Source organism: Suncus etruscus, chromosome 7 (genome assembly GCF_024139225.1).
Source record: "Suncus etruscus isolate mSunEtr1 chromosome 7, mSunEtr1.pri.cur, whole genome shotgun sequence".
NCBI lineage: Eukaryota > Metazoa > Chordata > Mammalia > Eulipotyphla > Soricidae > Suncus > Suncus etruscus.
In genome coordinates this window covers 83,921,397-83,939,633 of record NC_064854.1, presented here as the reverse complement: position 1 = coordinate 83,939,633, position 18,237 = coordinate 83,921,397, and the positions used below count along the sequence as shown (strand labels likewise).

General features: G+C 38.3%; 1 protein-coding gene across 1 annotated transcript in view; it reads left to right on the top strand.

The window, feature by feature from the left end:
• The window catches only part of FBXO9 (F-box protein 9), a 505,156-nt gene that overhangs the window by 123,406 nt on the left and 363,513 nt on the right, over positions 1–18,237 (top strand). The window lies entirely within an intron of this gene.

The window sequence follows — 18,237 nt, the reverse complement described above, 5'->3', positions numbered from 1 at the left end:
CCACTGTCTTCTTGCTTGAATTATTTCAAATGGGAGATCTGGTTTGATTCTTATGTCCCTTCCTTTGTACTTGAGGTTTTTTTCTCCCTTATGGCTTTTAAGAGTTCATCTTTCTCTTTGTTTTTTTTTTTGTTTGTTTTGTTTTTTTGTTTTTGCCATTTGGATTACTATATGTCTTGGTGTTGTCTTATTAGGGTCTATTTTATTAGAGACTCTTTTTTTTCTTGAAATTGCAATGAGGTCTCTTTCCAGAGGGTTGGAAAATTTTCTGCTATTATTTCCCTGACCACTTGTTTTTCCCCTTTCCCTGTTTCCTCCCCTTCTGGTATACCTACAATTCTTAGATTATTTCTTTTGTCTTTGTTTATTAAGTACTGGACTTTCTCTTCCAGTGCTTTGCCTTTTATTTCCTTGTTGGTTTCCTGGATGGTTTTTGATTGCAGTTTTTCTTCGAGTTGTTCTATACACTTTTCCAGCTGTGAGATTCTACTTGTATAGCTTTTTACATTATTTATTATTTCCTTAAATTCCATTTGCATGGAATTTCTCATATTCTGTAGCAGTTCTTCTCTTAGTTGGTTGATTGTTTTCATCCATGATTTTCTTGTACTCGCTGACTAGTGCTTCTTTCATTTTATTTATCATGATTTACATTTCTTTTTTCATGGCTGTTTTCAGATCATCTCTTGGATCTGTTCGTTTTAGTGGACTTGGAAACTTGTTTGTGTTTCCTTCCATATCTCCAGATGTTAGGGTCTTCCTCGGTTTACCCATATTTCTTTGCAATTCTTGGTGTTGCCTGGTTTGCAGGGTCTTTCGATTAGAGCGGGCTTTTGCCACCTGCCTTGTTTGATATAGGTATTTCTGGTTCGTTTGGTACTTTGCTTCCAATTTTATGGGCTCTTAATTATTTAAGAAATTTGGGTGTTAGGTCTGCTCTGGCTAGACCTATATGTTGTGTTAGGCTTAGGCTATATTCGCCTGAATGCTATTGCATTCGCGTGATCGGCATGGGTAGGCAGGGCTTCCCTAATTGAGGCAGGCAGGGAAAACCAAGCAGGGGGGTGCTAGGGCCGTTCACGCGGTTAGCGTGGGTAGGTGGGGCTTCCCTACCTGAGGCAGGTGGGGAAAATCAAGCAGGGGGGCTAGGGCTATTCATGTGGTCGGAGTGGGTAGGCAGGGCTTCCCTACCTGAGGCAGGCAGGTAAAACCAAGCAGGGGGGGCTAGGGCCGTTCGCCTACTAAAAAATATTTTTTAAAAATCAAACAAAAACTCAAAAAGCACCACAGCAATAAAGACATCAACACACACGATAACCATTGTCCTGAAATAAAAACAAAACAAAGCACAAAATAAAAGAAAACCCACTGGAAAAAAAAACAACAACAATAACAAAACCAAAAAAATTAATTTGTTCTTTCTTTTTTTCTTGCATAGGCACAGTAAATATTGGGGAGATTAGAAAGGGAATTCCCTTAGCCTAAGAGATACAGGGTTTCTCTGCCCTTGAAGTATACTGTCATGGAAATAACTACTGGCTCCATACATGTTCTTTTACTTTTCCCTTGGATTTTTTTGTGGTGTCTGGAAACTTTCTGCTCCATCGTGGATGTTAATCATGCCTCTGTAGCTAGAGATCTTAATATTTGCACAGTTCAAAGGATGTAACCTAGGATGGAGTCTCTCTTTATGGTTCTAGGAGCTCCCTTCCATCACTGTTGTTTTAATCAGTCTTCTGTTGTTGGTGGTCTTGATTTTTGCCCCAATCCTAAGATAAAGCATAGGATAGAATCTTTCCTTATATTTCCAGAGGGCCTGCTCGGTTGTAATTGTTTCAGTCAGACCTCTGGAGTTAGAGATCTTGGTCGTTGTACAGATCATAGACCAAGGCCTAAACTAAGGTCTGTCTTTATTGGTCCCAGGATAAGTTCTGCCCAGTCAGGGTTATCACAGTCTTTTGTAGATATTGAAGTTGGGTGCTTTTTTTTTTTTTTTTTTTTTTACCAATCAAAGCTTAGACCAAGTTGTTGCCATTTCCTTGGTATGAGGATGTTATATCAAAATCAGCACATGTTGGTGTTAGAGCAGTATCAAGAATATCCCAGAGGGAGTTTGGTTCCTGGAGCTGTTGCAGAGAACTGTGTCAGTTCTATGTTTGATATCTAGGGTTCAGGGTTGGACGGTCACTGTCTAATCACATGGAGTCTAAATTAGGACCACATGACGTGTGTTCTCAGTGGGAGGTACCTCTATATAGTAAAGTATATGAGTTCCTATCCCGAGTAGATAAGAGCTTGTTTCTATACATAAAATTTCCCTTTTTTAGTATGCCTTTGCAAGAAAAAATGGTGGTATATTATATTGCTGGTGCATTTAGGGCTGAGAGTGTAAGGCTCCATCATTTCTGTGCCCTGGTTTTGACTTGAGCTATTATCCCAGGCAAGTCTTTTTCTTGTAGGTTTTTGTATCAAGCAGAACCAAAACAGGTGGAGTTAAGGAAGAAGAGAAAACAGAAACAAGAGAATATATATGTACATATATATATAAAGAAAAAATAAATAAAAATAAGTTTAAAAATATTAAGGGAACAAACTGATGCAGGAGACTATCTTACATTTGCAGATAAACAGATTAAGAAGTAGTATTATATAGGTCTTAAACTTATTAAGGAAATATAAGCTTCCCGTTGTCTTTTGAGATTTTCTTGTGGGGGTAGAATCCAGAGCACCTGTTCATCACACACCCTGGTCTTGTTGAGATTGAGAAACGATTTGCAGCAGAAATGGCCAGGGTAGTTTTTGCACTAGGTAATCTTCTGGAGCTGGGTTCAGTATCAAAGAACAGTTCATATTTGGGGGGGGGCGAGAAGGAGGGCCACAGAGCATGAGTCAGCAGGGGTGTTGGTTGTAGATTCTTGCTAGGAGGCAAGATGTGGGACTAAGTAGGTGTCCCTTCACTTGGGATCTGGTTGATGGCAGGAGGTCAGTCTGATATCTAGTGGGTTAAGGTGGGACATTGGAATGGAAATGTGGTGTAAAGGGATAGTGGGATTTCTGAAGGTGGGGAGGAGGGATAGTATATAGGAAGGACTATATACATTATAGGCATAAATTGTTTACAATTTAGGTTTGGCTCTCATAGAGGAGTCTTCTCTCTGGGTACTCATGCCCACATAAAAGCATACAATAGTGATCTGTTCTTGAGCTGTTGTTAGAGGTCTGAACCTAATAGAATGGACCTGAGCTCTTAAGGACTGGTTGAATAAAGATAAATAATTAGCTTAGGTATAACTTAAGGAAAGACGAAAGAAGAGCAAAAGATAAGAGAACAGAAAAAATAGGTAAATATAGTAAAAATGAGGTTAAAATTAATAAATCAAGATGATGATGAGGAAGAGGAGGTAGAAGAAGAAAGTGGAGAAAGAAAGAAGTAGTGATAAGATAGAAGAAAGGAGAGAGAAAGAAAATGTTAATTTGCCCAAACATATTCACTGAGTAGTAGTAGGTCCTTTAATATAAGTCTGTGGTTTGCATGCTTTAGGTCCTAATAGAGGCTATATAACCTTTAAGGTTATATTGTAGTGTTTTATCTAGGCTTTTTAAAGGCATTGTCAGGAGTCTGGTACTGCCTTGTGAGCTGGGTTGCCTACCTGGCAGGCAAACTTTGATGGAATTAAGTTCGCTGTTGTCTTTCTTAGCAGCATCCAGCAGGGATCACTGTGTTTCTTGACGGGGTTATTTAGTACATTGACTCTGAGAGAGATCATTTTTATGGGATTTAGTGTCATCATTCTGTAGGAGTTTGGTGTGTCTTTCTGTGTGTCTTGTCTTAAAGTAGACCTTTTCATTTATTTTTCAAGGCTGGTAAATTTTTCTGAAGTTTTGTTTATCCAAGAAGCTTTGTATACATCCTTCAAACCTGAAAGTGAGGGGCCGGGCGGTGGCGCTGGAGGTAAGGTGCCTGCCTTGCCTGCGCTAGCCTAGGACGGACCGCGGTTCGATCCCCCGGCGTCCCATATGGTCCCCCAAGAAGCCAGGAGCAACTTCTGAGCGCATAGCCAGGAGTAACCCCTGAGCGTCACAGGGTGTGGCCCAAAAACCAAAAAAAAAAAAACAAAAAAAAAAACCCTGAAAGTGAAACTGGCTGGATTCAGTATTCCCGGTGAAGCATTCATTTCATTTACATTTGTCACTATGATATAGCACTATTTTCTGGTCTTGAGGGATTCTTGTGACAAGATTGCTGTAAATCTTAAGGATGCTTATTTGAATATTATTTCCCTTTTTGATCTTGCTGCCTTCAGTATTCTATCCCTATATGTGGTATTCATCATTGTGAATAGGATGTGTCTTGGGGACTTATGGGGGAGATATCTTATAGCTGGTACTTTTCATGCACGATTTGATTGCATGCAGTCTTTATCTCTAAGAGTTTCTCTGCAATGATTTTCTTGACTGCTGATTTTTCTTGGGCATTTTCTTCCTGGGTCTCTGGGACTCCAATAATTCTTATATTGTTTCTATTGAGTTTATAAAAGACATTTATTTTCATCTGTTCACATTGGTTGAGAATTTTTTACATAGTCTGATCATTTGTTTTAAGTTTCTTTTCTAATCTCTTTGCTGTATGAAGTTATTATGCATCTCATCTTCCAGCTCAATGATCAGTCCTCCTCTACTATTACTCTGTTAGAAAGGTTTTCCAGCGAGGTTTTCACTTTGCTTACCACGTTTCTCAGTCTGTGAAAATTTAATTTAATTTGGGGTTTTCTAATTTCTATTTTTTTCCTCTTGATTCTTATTTGTGGTTCGTTCAGTGTGATCTCTGCTTTCTTTGAGTTATATGAATATCCTCCATATTTTTTCTCTAAACTTATCTGAGTGGCCAAATATGTGGTGACACTTTTCAGGTTATTAGAACTGCCATCTTAATTCTCTATGTATGGTGTTGGCCAGTGTTTTTCACCATTGTTGTGCCTGTAGTGTGATATTTTCTGCGTGTTGTGCTAGGGTTGCTTGACTAGGAGATGTGCCTGGATGGCCATGGAGTGAGGCTGAGCTGCCAGGCTTCTCTGGCTCCTCCCTTCTTGGGTGGTTCCAGCTCACCTTTGATCATGTAGCTTTTATAGACGTTTCTGGGTGGGTTGGTCGCAAAACACGTAGCAGCAAGCCCTGACAGCAGCAGCCACTTGTAATACTTTTAGTGGAGATCAGGCCACCATAAGTTATTAAGCCAGGTATATCAAAGCCAGGAAAGACACAGGGAGAACACACATGTTCTACCAACTTCTCAACTTAATTTAGAAAACATTGTTGGTGACTTATGTGAAGTGATGAGGAGAAAGGTGACAGTTATCAGATGGATGTCTATATGACCTTTCCCTTTACCTACCTGGGGAAGTTTAGAACTGATAAAAAATCTTCTATAATCATCTGTATAGATGAAAGGTACAAACTTCTCATCAGCTCCAAATAGTGATTGTTAAACTACACCAGAGCCTCACTTCTTTTTGTATAGAAATTTGTATGTATAAAAAAAATTGATTCCTACCATGTAATTTCTTGGGAACCCTGGATCACAGGCTAGAGTGAGCAATTGCTCTTTTTAAGAAAGGAAAATCTGGGGCCAGAGAGATAGCACGGATGTAAGGCATTTGCCTTTCATGCAGAAGGACAGTGGTTTGAATCCTGGCATCCCATGTGGTCCCCCGAGCCTACCAGGAGTGATTTCTGAGCATAGAGCCAGGAGTGGCCCCTAAGCTCTGCTGGCTGTGACCCCCCCCCCAAAAAAAAAAGAAAAGAAAGGAAAATCAGGCCTAGTTTTAATTCATGCTTATCACTTTCCTTCACAGAAACAAATCAGTTAGAAATAATATATGAAATTCAGGAGTGATGGATAATGAAAATTATTTCAAGGAGAATAATAGTAATAATAATTTCTGGAAGAGGTGAATAATCAAGTAAAGTTTAGAGGAAGAAAGGACAAAGTCATAGTGAGAACACGGGTTTCTCCAATGAGGAGAGAGTTGAGTACACATATCAAAGTGATATTGTCATAGGAAAGAAAATTGAGACTTTGGTGGTCTACCTTTATCACAGCCTTTCATACATATATATTGTTCACGGATTTAGATAAGTCAGTTCAGAAGCTTAACAACTTTTTTTTTGGTACTGTTTTTTTTTTTTTTTGGCTATGGCAGTGCTCAGGGGTTACTCCTGGCTGTATGCTCAAAATTCACTCCTGGAAGTCTTGGGGGACCATGTGGATGCCAGGGGAAAAACCCTGGTCCACTACATACAAGGAAAACACCCTATATGCTGTGCTATCACTCCAGCCCCTATCACAACTTTTTGTTTCAGTTGGAGCTTCTCTGGAGGGAACCTTCTCTGAAAGGACTCTTCTTTTTGGTCATTGCTGATGCCAGTTAGATTCTGATCCATTGAAACTCTTATTTCCACAAAGTGGGTTTGGTCAAATGCTTTTAAGTCCTGTAGGGCAAGTGACAAAGGAACTTCTTTAAATCACATATTGGTTTTAGAAATGAATCATTGCCAGCTTTCTCCCTCACCATCTATCTGCCTACTTCCATCTTGATATTTTCTGATAAAGTGTTATTGCCATATGAGCTTAGTTAAGATATGTAAAAATTCAGTTAAGATAATATAACAATTTATATAGCCCTAACAAAGTGCTTATCTCAGTTTCACATAATAAGGATGGTTCTTTTTATTGGGTAGTTAGTATTATCCACTGATTAGCAGTTATGTTGCAGGGCATTTGTGCAAAAGACTCTGGAGTGCTTGGTACATCATTAATCACAACCCTATACAGCTCTACAACTCAGCCCTTTGTTTCTGGCTCCTGTCCAGGTCACTTTAAATGCTCTTCTCTGACCTCAAGCCCACCCCCAACTTCCACTCAATGCCTGACCCAGGCACTATATATCAATATCTTTCAACTGCCTGTCCACAAAAACATGTTTTTACCACTTAACCATGACAGGCCTTGGTAATAAAGCATAGCTTACAATTATTGCTGTATCTCATTAATATATGAGTATCATGATTATAATAAGAGTGTTTAATTTTGCCTTTAAGTTCATGAAATATTTTTTCCTATCTCTGCCAGCGTGTCAGTGTAAAATGCTGAAACCACTGCTTAGATTTCTCCTCTCCCAGGTTCCTTTGCTAGGTTCCAGCCTGGAGACTGTTTCTCTTCAACTGTTTTCACAGCACTATTTCAGGGCCTCATTCTTGACATTTGGGGGCATGATCAGCTTCTCCCCCATTCATCTTGCTCTCCTGCACATGCATAAATCTCACTAATTATTCTTAGAATTCTTCTTTGGAGATTATAAATAAATGTTTTCCTTTTATTTGTTCAAAGAATTTTTTTCAAAATTACTCAAATTTCACTCAGGAGCAAGCAAAGAAATGGTGACTGGTGAGGAAGAGAATTGGTGAGTGAATCAGGGCTAAAGTTAGATAAGCAGATTTCTACACAATAACAGTTCACAGTCTTCCCAGCTGCCTTCTATTAGTTCCAGCCCAAGAATCATGCTCCACTGAAGCAAGTCAGAGCCTAGTAGAAAGGCTACCAGGCTGAAGAATCTGTGGTGTGCTCCTGCCTAGTGGGATCCTATGCCTTTCCTGGTCGATTTTAGCTACTATATATTTGAAATGTTCTAGAATAAAGTACATTGTCAGTTTTGAAAAATCATGCAAATATTTCATTCTTCCATATAGACTCTCACTAGCACTAAAATGGAAGTGGGTCCTTGTAGTGTGTCCTTTGTATATGTACAGAGTGAAATGATAAGAAAAAATGAATATTTATCTTAACTTAGTGTGGTAATGGGATGAGGTGGGCTAACATCTCCATGAATACTCATGGAACCATGTGGTTCCAGAAAAAAAAACTGGATTTATTGTATCAAAGCAAGCAATTTAATCTCTATGCCACCTCTCCAGTCCTCAATCTTAGGCTTTTATTTTTCTTATTTTTTAAATAATTCAGGCATTGTGGTCTTTAATATTATTGGTTACTTTGTGGTGAATAATAAATCTTTTTTCTGTTTTGCTTTGTGAACTGTACCCAACAATGCTCAAGAGTTACTTCTGGCTCTGTGTTCAGAAATTGATCTTGGCAGACTGGATGACCATATGGGATATTTGGCTGTGTTCAAGGCAAATGCCCTACCCACTGTACTACCAGCCCCACAAAAAATTTCTTTAAATTTGAAAAAAACTCATTTTACCTGAGAGGTATACATTTGAGTTTTGAGGAATTATATATGTGAAGATTATAAAAAAAAAATTTTAGGTAGGACTCTCTCATGTAGTGCTCATGGGCCCAAAATTACAGGACTAAGCTGTTCAGTGGTCAGGCTCAGTTCTACGGTACTACTGTGGCCTGGTGATTCTGAGTACCATCAAAGCTGTACCCAGCAGGAAAGAGATCCAGTTCATGCTGGAAGTTAATGCCCCTGTCATATGCATTATCTCCCTGGCAGATATAAACCATTTTTGGCAACAAGAAAAAGTAAAGGACACACAGTACAGCTCCCCACTGTAAATAATTACCAAGTCCAAAAGCCAGGGATAAGTCATGCTCTAAGTTTGCCAATCACAGGTTAAACTCCAGAGGAAGAAACCACTTTCTGGTGAGATAATTATGCCAAGACTAATTCAGAATTCACTTCTACTGACATTTAGACTAGTTTACTCCTGTAATAAAAAATGCAAGTTTTGAATATTTACATTGCATGGTATTATAGTATCATAATTTACAACTTCGAGTGTTGACTCCTCTAAAATTAATATGTAAATAAAAAACACTGATTCTTGCTCTGGTCATATTATTGGATAGTTTTAAATGGTATTGATGCTGGTTCTGAGTGTGTGTCCCCAGATTACTTATGTGAATTTGGGGAAGAGAGGCTGTAGGCACAAGAATAACATCTGCTTTTTCTCTGTGTACTTCAATAACACCAGAAACAGCTGGGGGTGTCTAGGACTAGGATTAGGATCTTTGCTCTTTGCAGGAAAGGAAAACAGTCCTAGATCTTTAGGTACATGGCCTTTCTCTCAGAAAAGAATTTAGGTATATAAGAAGTGAAATAAAAACAGGTTTTGTTTAGAAATTCAGAGGAAGGGGGAGAGAGGGTGAGTAAGAGAAATATTAACAGGCTCAGAGAGAGTACAGGTTACTACAAAAGCAGAGAGAGCCCCAGTGCACATCACAGTGTTAAGTATAAAAGGATGAAAGTAGACATCTGAAGAGAGGAAATGTGGGTGACATATGCATGATGCACCTATGTGTGGGCTGGCAACACACATGTGTGTGCTTCCTTTATTCCAAGTAATCTTTTCTAGAACTCTTCCCAACCTGTTGCACATGGGGTTTTCTAAGTAAGTGTCTGTTGCAAGATTATTCTGATCTTCTCTTCTTTAGTCCACAGAGAGAAGTTTAACTTCTCTCAGAGGGAGGGTCCAGTTTTCTCTGGGTTTGCAAAGAAGCCAGGTAAAGTTCTTATCAGGTCTTAGCTATAAGACCTATAAGATAGGTCCTAGTTATAATGCTGTTACCATTTTAAGAATAGTAAAAGTGCAACTCCTTCAAATCCTATCTCTGTCAAAGTCCCAAGAACTCTGATAATGTTTATCTGAAGAATATTTATCTAACATGGTGTGGTTACTAATAATGGACATTATTACTGATAATGTCCCAATAACTCAATGCCATGGAAACAGGGAAAGGGACAACTCTACCTGCCTGCCTGTATGATCTTGTTTCTTTTTAAATCATTCAATTTTTTTATAATTCCATCTTTATGCACTGTTTTCTAAAAATGACAATGGATATATCTATAAAATGTTTTCAATGGCAACTGAATGAACTATGTTTGAAATATTACATAAATACAGGTAACAGGAATAAGTATTATAAAACTAATTTTCTCTGGTGCTATAAGGACACATTTCAATGTTTCTTAGAGAGCTAAATGGTAGACAATATGCCAAGTAACACCTGATTAAAACCTGCATGCTTCTTGGCTCAGAAATGGGTTGTCAATTCCTTATGCAGTTTTTAATCTGGTTTTCAGTTGAGTAATGCATTTTCTCTGACACAGGGAGAGTCAAAATATGAAAAAGTCTCTCACATGATGTTCAAGTGTGACAGGGTTCAGGGCTCATGTTTAGATGAAAAGAAAAATATCTATCACTTAAGTCCTGGATTGCTTTTCAAGGTTGGCAATTAGAAAATTACAGAAAAAGAATAATCTATGTGCTTTAGTAAGGGATGATATAAGAAATATATTGATAGTTTCTTAAATTTGTGAGGAAAATTGATAAAAAAAAATCTGGGAATATATGGGAGGTTAGCAGAGATTTACAGGCACAAGGAGTGAAGGAAAGTGATGAAAAATACCCAGCACAAGAAAGGCTCAAATCACCAAAGTGAGACAGCACATGAAAAACCAATTTTGCACTATTTAATTAAATTCTCAGGTTCTAAAATAAATACACTGGAGAGACGTGGGTCACAAAACTTTTGGTCTTCAAAGCCACATTAGCATTAATTTAATTGAACTTTAGCTTATGTAAACATTGCTTGCTCACTTTTGTCACAAAGAACAAGAATAATCAGTGCTGGAGAGATGTGGGGAGAAAGTAACTCTCATTCATTTCTGATGTTAATGCCATCTAGTACAGTCTTTATGGAAAACAATATGTAGATTCCTCAATAACTTGGAAATTGAGCTCTCGTATGATCCAACTATACTACTCCTAAGGATATACCCTAGGAACACAAAAACACAATACAAAAATACCTTTCTCACACATATATTCATTGCAGCACTATTTACAATAGCCAGAATCTGGAAACAACCAAGATACCTTCAACAGATGAATAGCTAAAGAAACTGTGGTACATATACACAATGAAATATTTTGCAACCATCAGGGGAGAGGAAATCATAAAATTTTCCTATACATTGATGGACATGGATTGTTATGCTGAGTGAAATAAGTCAGAGGGAGAGAGACACACACAGAATAGTCTCACTCGTCTATGGGTTTTAAGAAAAATAAAAGACATTATTGTAATAATGCCCAGAGATGAGGGCTGAAAGGACCAGCTCACAATATAAAGCTTGCCACAAGAGTGGTGACTGCAGTTAGAGAAATAAGTACACTAACTATTACCATGACAATGTTAACGAGTGAAAGAAGTACAATGTCTGTCTCAAATACAGGCAGGGGGTGTGGAAGGAAGAAGGGAACATTGGTGGTGGGAATATTACACTGGTGTAGGGCTGTTCTTTTTTACTTAATATTAATTAATATCTAAGTTTTTTATTTTTAATTATGTGAACAATGATGCAAAGAAAGAGGACAAGGTAAAGTTACAGTGGAAGGACACTCACCCAAAAGCAGAGTTCTCAGAAGAAATTTCCCTGCTGCCACCTTAATGTCAAAGAACATTAAGGAAAATAAAACAAAACCCATGTACAATACTTTGTCCCTCAAGTCCCCAGATTGTAGTACATTTCTCAGTGGTACACCAAGCAAACAAGGAACAATGCCACGTGGCATTATCAGTGCATATGGGGACTGCAAGAACAAGTCCAACAATCCCCATGACTTGGTTCAAACATAAGCATTGAACTGAAGGATTCTTTCACCAAAACTCCTTATTGAACAGTTCACAAAGAGAAGAAAAGATAAAAAGTGGGAAAAATAAACAATCTAACTTAAGACAGTGGACACAATTGTCACTGTTTAAGAAGATATTCAATAATAGTTATAGCGGTTGAGGGAATATATCTACAATATTCTGAAGAAAGAAAGAGGCCAAGAGGCTGCTGAGAGTAAAAAAGTAGGAAAAGAGTAATGGTCTCTTCCCAACCTGAGAGTCCATTCTCTCATTTTTATTTTGAATATATATGGTATGTGCGGGGGCACTAGCAGTTTTTAAAATGGAGACCAATGAGAAAAATAATTACCAGTGAATGTCCCGACATACACCAGTGCTGCATCGGCCTGCCCTCCGCCCCATGTGCCCCCCCCATTTGTGTAAGGAGATAAAGGGGGAAAGCCTGAGGACCACTATAGAGTCCACCTGAGCCGGCACCCAGGGAAGGCCTGGAGTCCAGGGGAGAAATAGGGGAATGTCTGGGGGCCTGCCATGCCTCCCAGCAACTCCCAAGCTAGGAAGAAGGCCTGTGGCATGGGGTGTCCCCTAACCCCATACCTGGGAAGAGCTGGCTTCGGGGCTGATCTTTTTATGATGGAAACCCAACTACAATCATGTTTGGGATCGTGGTGTTTAAATAACAATATTATTAAAAAATAGAAAATAAAGAAAAATGGTGTTAATGAAGTAGGAAAGAGCACAACATATAGGGCAGTTGCCTTGAATGCAGCATCCCACATACTCTCTCAAGCCTGCCAGAAGTGATTCCTTCGTGCAGAGACAGAAGTAAATCTTAAGCACCAACAGGTGTGGCCCCCAAACAGAAACAAAATAGTGTTAGCCCTTTTTCTGGGCCAGGAGTTTGTAGAACAATCTAAAACTCTTGGTTTGTAAGAATAAAAATCTTTCTTTGGTGGGAGGGTTGTGGAGCAACCCCAATGACGCTCAGGGGTTACTTCTTGCTGTGTGCTCAGAAATTGCTCCTGGCTTGGGGGACCATATGGGACAACGGGGGATAGAACCATTACCTCTAGCGCCACCTCTGTTTTGGTTTCTGGGCCACACCTAGTGGCTTACCTACTTAAAACTTTTCCTGTCTGCCACATTCAAATCAGATTTTCTATGCTGTCTAATACATGCTACTATTGTTACCCCCAGTTTATCTGGCCCTACATTGTTTTGACATTTATGTTTATTCTCCCAAGGACTGTGAGCTCTGGGAAGTAGGGATTATATGACCTTCATCTAGTTTTCAGTTAACTCCTTATAATTGGTCTCCAAACTTGGCCAATAATAAAAGTTCAATGAATAACTTTTAAAAATGAAAATCTGTACCAAAGATTAAAGTATAGAAAATAATGTTAACATATACCCTTATCTTCCTTTGTCAGTAATTGCCAAAAATAGTTTTTTACAATAGTTTTGTAGACAATAATAGGTGACCTACTAAAGGAATGGGTCTATATTCAAATGTCTCTGAATCTATTTCTAAAAGGACCTTTGTAGATGTAATTAAGTTAGGGAACTTAATATAAGAATACTGTATCATCTTGGCAGTCCTAGGTCTAATACCCAGTGTCATTATAACAAAGAAGAAGGTGCAAGGGGGTAAGGAGCATGACGTATTGGTAAAACACATGCACACATGGTAAGTCGTCAGCATCAATTCTTAGAAAAACAAAAACAAGACCTATTAAAAATAAAGCACATGGCCCGACTGTGAGAAATTGTGAGTGCTGCCTGCGTGTGTCTGTCTCCTGTCCTGTCGCCTGAAGCTCTTGGCAGTGGGCCAAAAAGAGGCTCCAGAAAACTTGCTCTCCCAGAGGCTCATTCAAGGGCGGGAACACCAAAAAACTGCTCCATAACGTGAAAACCGGCTATAAGCAGTACTTTGCAGAAGTCAGGTCTCCTGTTTGTGACATCATGCTGGGAAAATCTGCGAAACTAATCATGGGAGTGGGCCAAAAAGAGGCGCCAGCAGAGCACAGTTGCTTTGATTCGCTACACGGCCATGCACTCTTTCTAAGGAAAGAACGCCATTGAATCAAGAAGAAAAAAATCACACTAAGAACTGTGCTGGATTACTGAAGCCCAGCATTTCTCCCCAGACTGTCTTCTCTGCTGTATGCTCAGGAATAAGATTTGATCCTGTGTGAGGCTTTATCCACGTAGGACACCTCTTCCTTGAAGGCAAGTCAACCTATGCATACAGGTGGAGCCAGAGGAGTGTGTCCGTGCATATTATTTAGCCAATGAATACCACCACAACACATAGAAAAGCCCACAATATAAGTGTGACAATGGGGAACAATGCAGACCAGCATCAGACATAGAGAATGAAGATGACAGGTCTGATGACCAGAAAATGACCAACCAACTATTCAATCTCTCAGATAAGGAGTTAAGACAAGCAATATGGAAGATGCTCAAAGAACTCAAAGAAACCATAGATCTAGTTGAACAGAACACTAATAAGAACCAAGAAAATATGAAGACAGAAATCAAAAAACTCCAAACTGAAATAACAGGTCAAATAACAGGCATGAAGAACTCAGTAATAGAATTGAATGACAAAATGGATAAGCTCTACACCAGGGTAACAAGTTGAGATTAGAATTGGTGCTGCGGAAGATGAGATAAATAACAACTCCATACAGCAAGAGAGATTAGAAAAAAAAAACTAAAATCAAATGAAAAGACAATGGAAAAATTAGTCAAATAATGGGAATAGATGAAAATAGAAGTTTATGATAAGCTCAACAGAAACAACTTAAGAATCATTGGAGTCCCAGAAACCCAGGAAAAAAATTCCAGGAAGAATCAACAGTCAAGAACATCATTAAAGAGAAACTTCCAGAGTTAAAGATATATGCGATCAAATCCTCTATGCCCGAAGAGTACCAACCAAAAGAGACCCTAGAAAAAATACCTCAACATACATCCTACTCACAATGACGAATCCCACAGTTAGAGACAGAATTCTGAAAACAGCAATCAAAAAGGGGAAATTACATTCAAGGGAGCATCCTTAAGATTTACAGCAGACCTGTCACCAGAAACACTCAAGGCCAGAAAACAGTGGTAGGACATAGTGACAAAACTCAATTAAATAAATGCTTCACCTAAAATACTGTACTCAGCAAAACTCACTTTCCAGTTTGATGGAAGAACACGTGGTTTCACAAACAAAAAACAGCTCAGAAACCTTACAGACTCAAAATCAGTCTTAAGAGAAAAACTGAAAGACCTAATTTAAGACAAGACTGACCAAAAGACACACCAAATTTCTATATAAAGATGCCATTAAATCCCAGGACAATTTTTTCTCTCAATGTCAATGAGACACAGAGTGGCTAAATGGATCAAAAAACTTAATCCAACCTTCTGCTGCCTACAAGAAATGCACCTGAATAGTCAGAACAAATATAGACTCAAAATAAAATGCTGGAGGAAAAATATCCAAGAAAACAACACCCATAAAAAAGCTGCAGTGCCATACTAATATCAGATAATGCTCAGGAAGGTAGTAAGGGACATAGATGGACATTTTATATTAATCAAGGGGCATGTAGAGCAGGCAAAATACTCTCCTAAACATATATGCACCGAATGAGGGTCCAGCAAAATATTTAATAAAATTGTTGACAAATCTGAAAAATAATATCAATAACAACAAAATAATTATGGGGAACTCAACACAGTTTTGTCAACACTGGATAGGTCAACCAAACTAAAACCCAACAAGAATATACTAGATCTGAGAAGAGAAATGGAAGAAAGATGCCTAGTGTATGTATGTATATATATATATATATATATATATATATATATATATATATATATATACACATTCCCAGGTACCTGGATACACATTCTTCTCCAATGTACATGGGACATTCTCCAGGATAGACTACATGCTGGCACATAAAACATACCTCCATAATATCAAGTGGATAGAAATCTTGCAGACTACCTTCACTGACCACAAGGCTCTGAATTTATATGGGAATTCTAAAGGGACACAGAAGAAAACATTAACACCTGGAAGTTAAACAGCCTCATACTGAATAATCAATGTGTCCAAGATGAAATCAAATTAAAACTTTCCTGGAAACAAATGATAATAAAGACACAAACTATCAGAACTTTTGGGACAGCGGTATTGAGAGGAAAATTTATAGTTTTGCAAGCACACATCAGGAAGAAAGAAGGGGCTTACCTGAGTAGCTTAATGACGCAGCTCATAGAATTAGAAAGTGCTCAACAAAAGGATCCAAAAATAGGGAGACAGAAGAAAATAACAAAGCTAAGAGCAGAAATCAACGAAGTGGAAACCCAAAAAACAATCCAAAAGATCAATGAAAGCAGAAGTTGGTTCTTTGAAAAAATAAACAAGATTGATAGACCACTGGCAAAACTAACAAAGAAAGAGAGAGAGAAACCTGATAACTCCTATTAGGAATGAAAAAGAAGAGATCACTACTGATATGGAAGAGATTCAAAGGGTAATCAGAAACTACTTTGAGAAACTCTACGCCACTAAAAATGAGAACCTGGAAGAAATGGATGAATTCTTGGACTCTTATAATCTTCCACGGTTGAAGGAAGAGGATGTAGCATATCTAAACACTCCCATCACTATTGATGAAATTAAAACAGTAATCAAATGTCTGCCGCAAAACAAAAGCCCAGGCCCAGATGGATTCACTAATGAATTCTTTCAAACTTTCCAAGTGGAACTACTACCAATCCTGGCAAGACTCTTTCATGAAATTGAACAAACGGAAACACTTCCAAATAGCTTTGATGAAGCCAACATCACCTTGATACCTAAATCAGACAGAGATGTTACGAAAAAAGAAAATTACAGACCAATATCGCTGATGAATGCAGATGCAAAGATCCTCAACAAAATCTTGGCAAATAGGAATCAATACCTCATTAAGAAGATCATCCACTACGATCAAGTAGGTTTCATCCCAGGAATGCAAGGCTGGTTTAACATCTGTAAATCTATCAACATAATACACAACATCAAAAATAAGAAAAATAAAAATCACATGATCATACCAATAGATGCAGAGAAAGCATTTGATAAGGTCCAACACCCATTCTTGATCAAAACTCTCAGCAAGATGGGAATAAAAGGAACCTTTCTCAATATATTAAGGCCATCTACCACAAGCCAGTGGCAAATATTATCCTCAATGGAGAAAAACCTAAAAGCCTTCTCTCTAAATTCCAGCACAAAAAAAGGCTGTCTTCTCTCAACACTCCTATTCAACATAGCACTGGAAGTACTTGCTATAGCGATTAGGCAAGAAAAAAGATATCAAGGGAATCCAGATAGGAAAGGAAGAAGTCAAGCTCTCGCTGTTTACAGATGACATGATACTCTACTTAGAAAACCCTAAAGACTCTACCAAAAAGCTTCTAGAAACAATAGACTCATATAGCAAGGTGGCAGGCTACAAAATTAACACACAAAAATCAATGGCCTATCTATACACCAATAGTACTAAGGAAAAAATGGACATTAAGAAAACAACCCCATTCACAATAATGCCACACAAACTCAAATATCTTGGAATCAACTTGACTAAAAATGTGAAGGACCTATACAAAGAAAACTATAAAACTCTGCTCCAAGAAATAAGAGAGGACACGTGGAAATGGAAACACATACCCTGCTCATGGATTGGCAGGATTAACATCATCAAAATGGCAATACTCCCCAAGGCATTATACAGATTTAATGCAATCCCTCTAAAGATACCCATGAAATTCTTCAAGAAAGTGTATTGGGCACTTTTGAAATTCATTTGGAACAATAATCACGCCCTAGAATAGCTAAAGCAATCATTGGGATAAAGAATATGAAAGGAATTACTTTCCCCAAATTTAAACTTTATTACAAAGCAATAGTTATCAAAACAGCATGGTATTGGAATAAAGACAGGCCCTCAGATCAGTGGAATAAGCTTGAATACTCAGAGAAAGTTCCCCAGACATGCAATCACCTAATTTTTGATAAAGGAGCAAGAAATCCTAAATGGAGCAAGGAAAGCCTCTTCAACAAGTGGTGTTGACACAACTGGCTAGCCACTTGAAAAAAATTGAACTTAGACCCCCAGCTAAAATCATGTACAAAGGTGAAATCCAAATGGATTAAAGACCTCGATATCAGACCCGAAACCATAAGATATATAGAACAACACATAGGCAAAACACTGCAGGACATTGAGACTACTTGCATATTCAAGGAGGAAACTGCACTCTCCAAGCAAGTGAAAGCAGAGATTAACAGATGGGAATATATTAAGCTGAGAAGCTTCTGCACCTCAAAGGAAATAGCGCCCAGGATACAAGAGTCACCCACTGAGTGGGAGAAATTATTCACCCAATACCCATCAGATAAGGGGCTCATCTCCAAAATATACAAGGCACTGACAGAAATTTACAAGAAAAAAAGATCTAATCCCATAAAAATATGGGGAGAAGAAATGGAGACACTTTGACAAAGAAGAAATACAAAT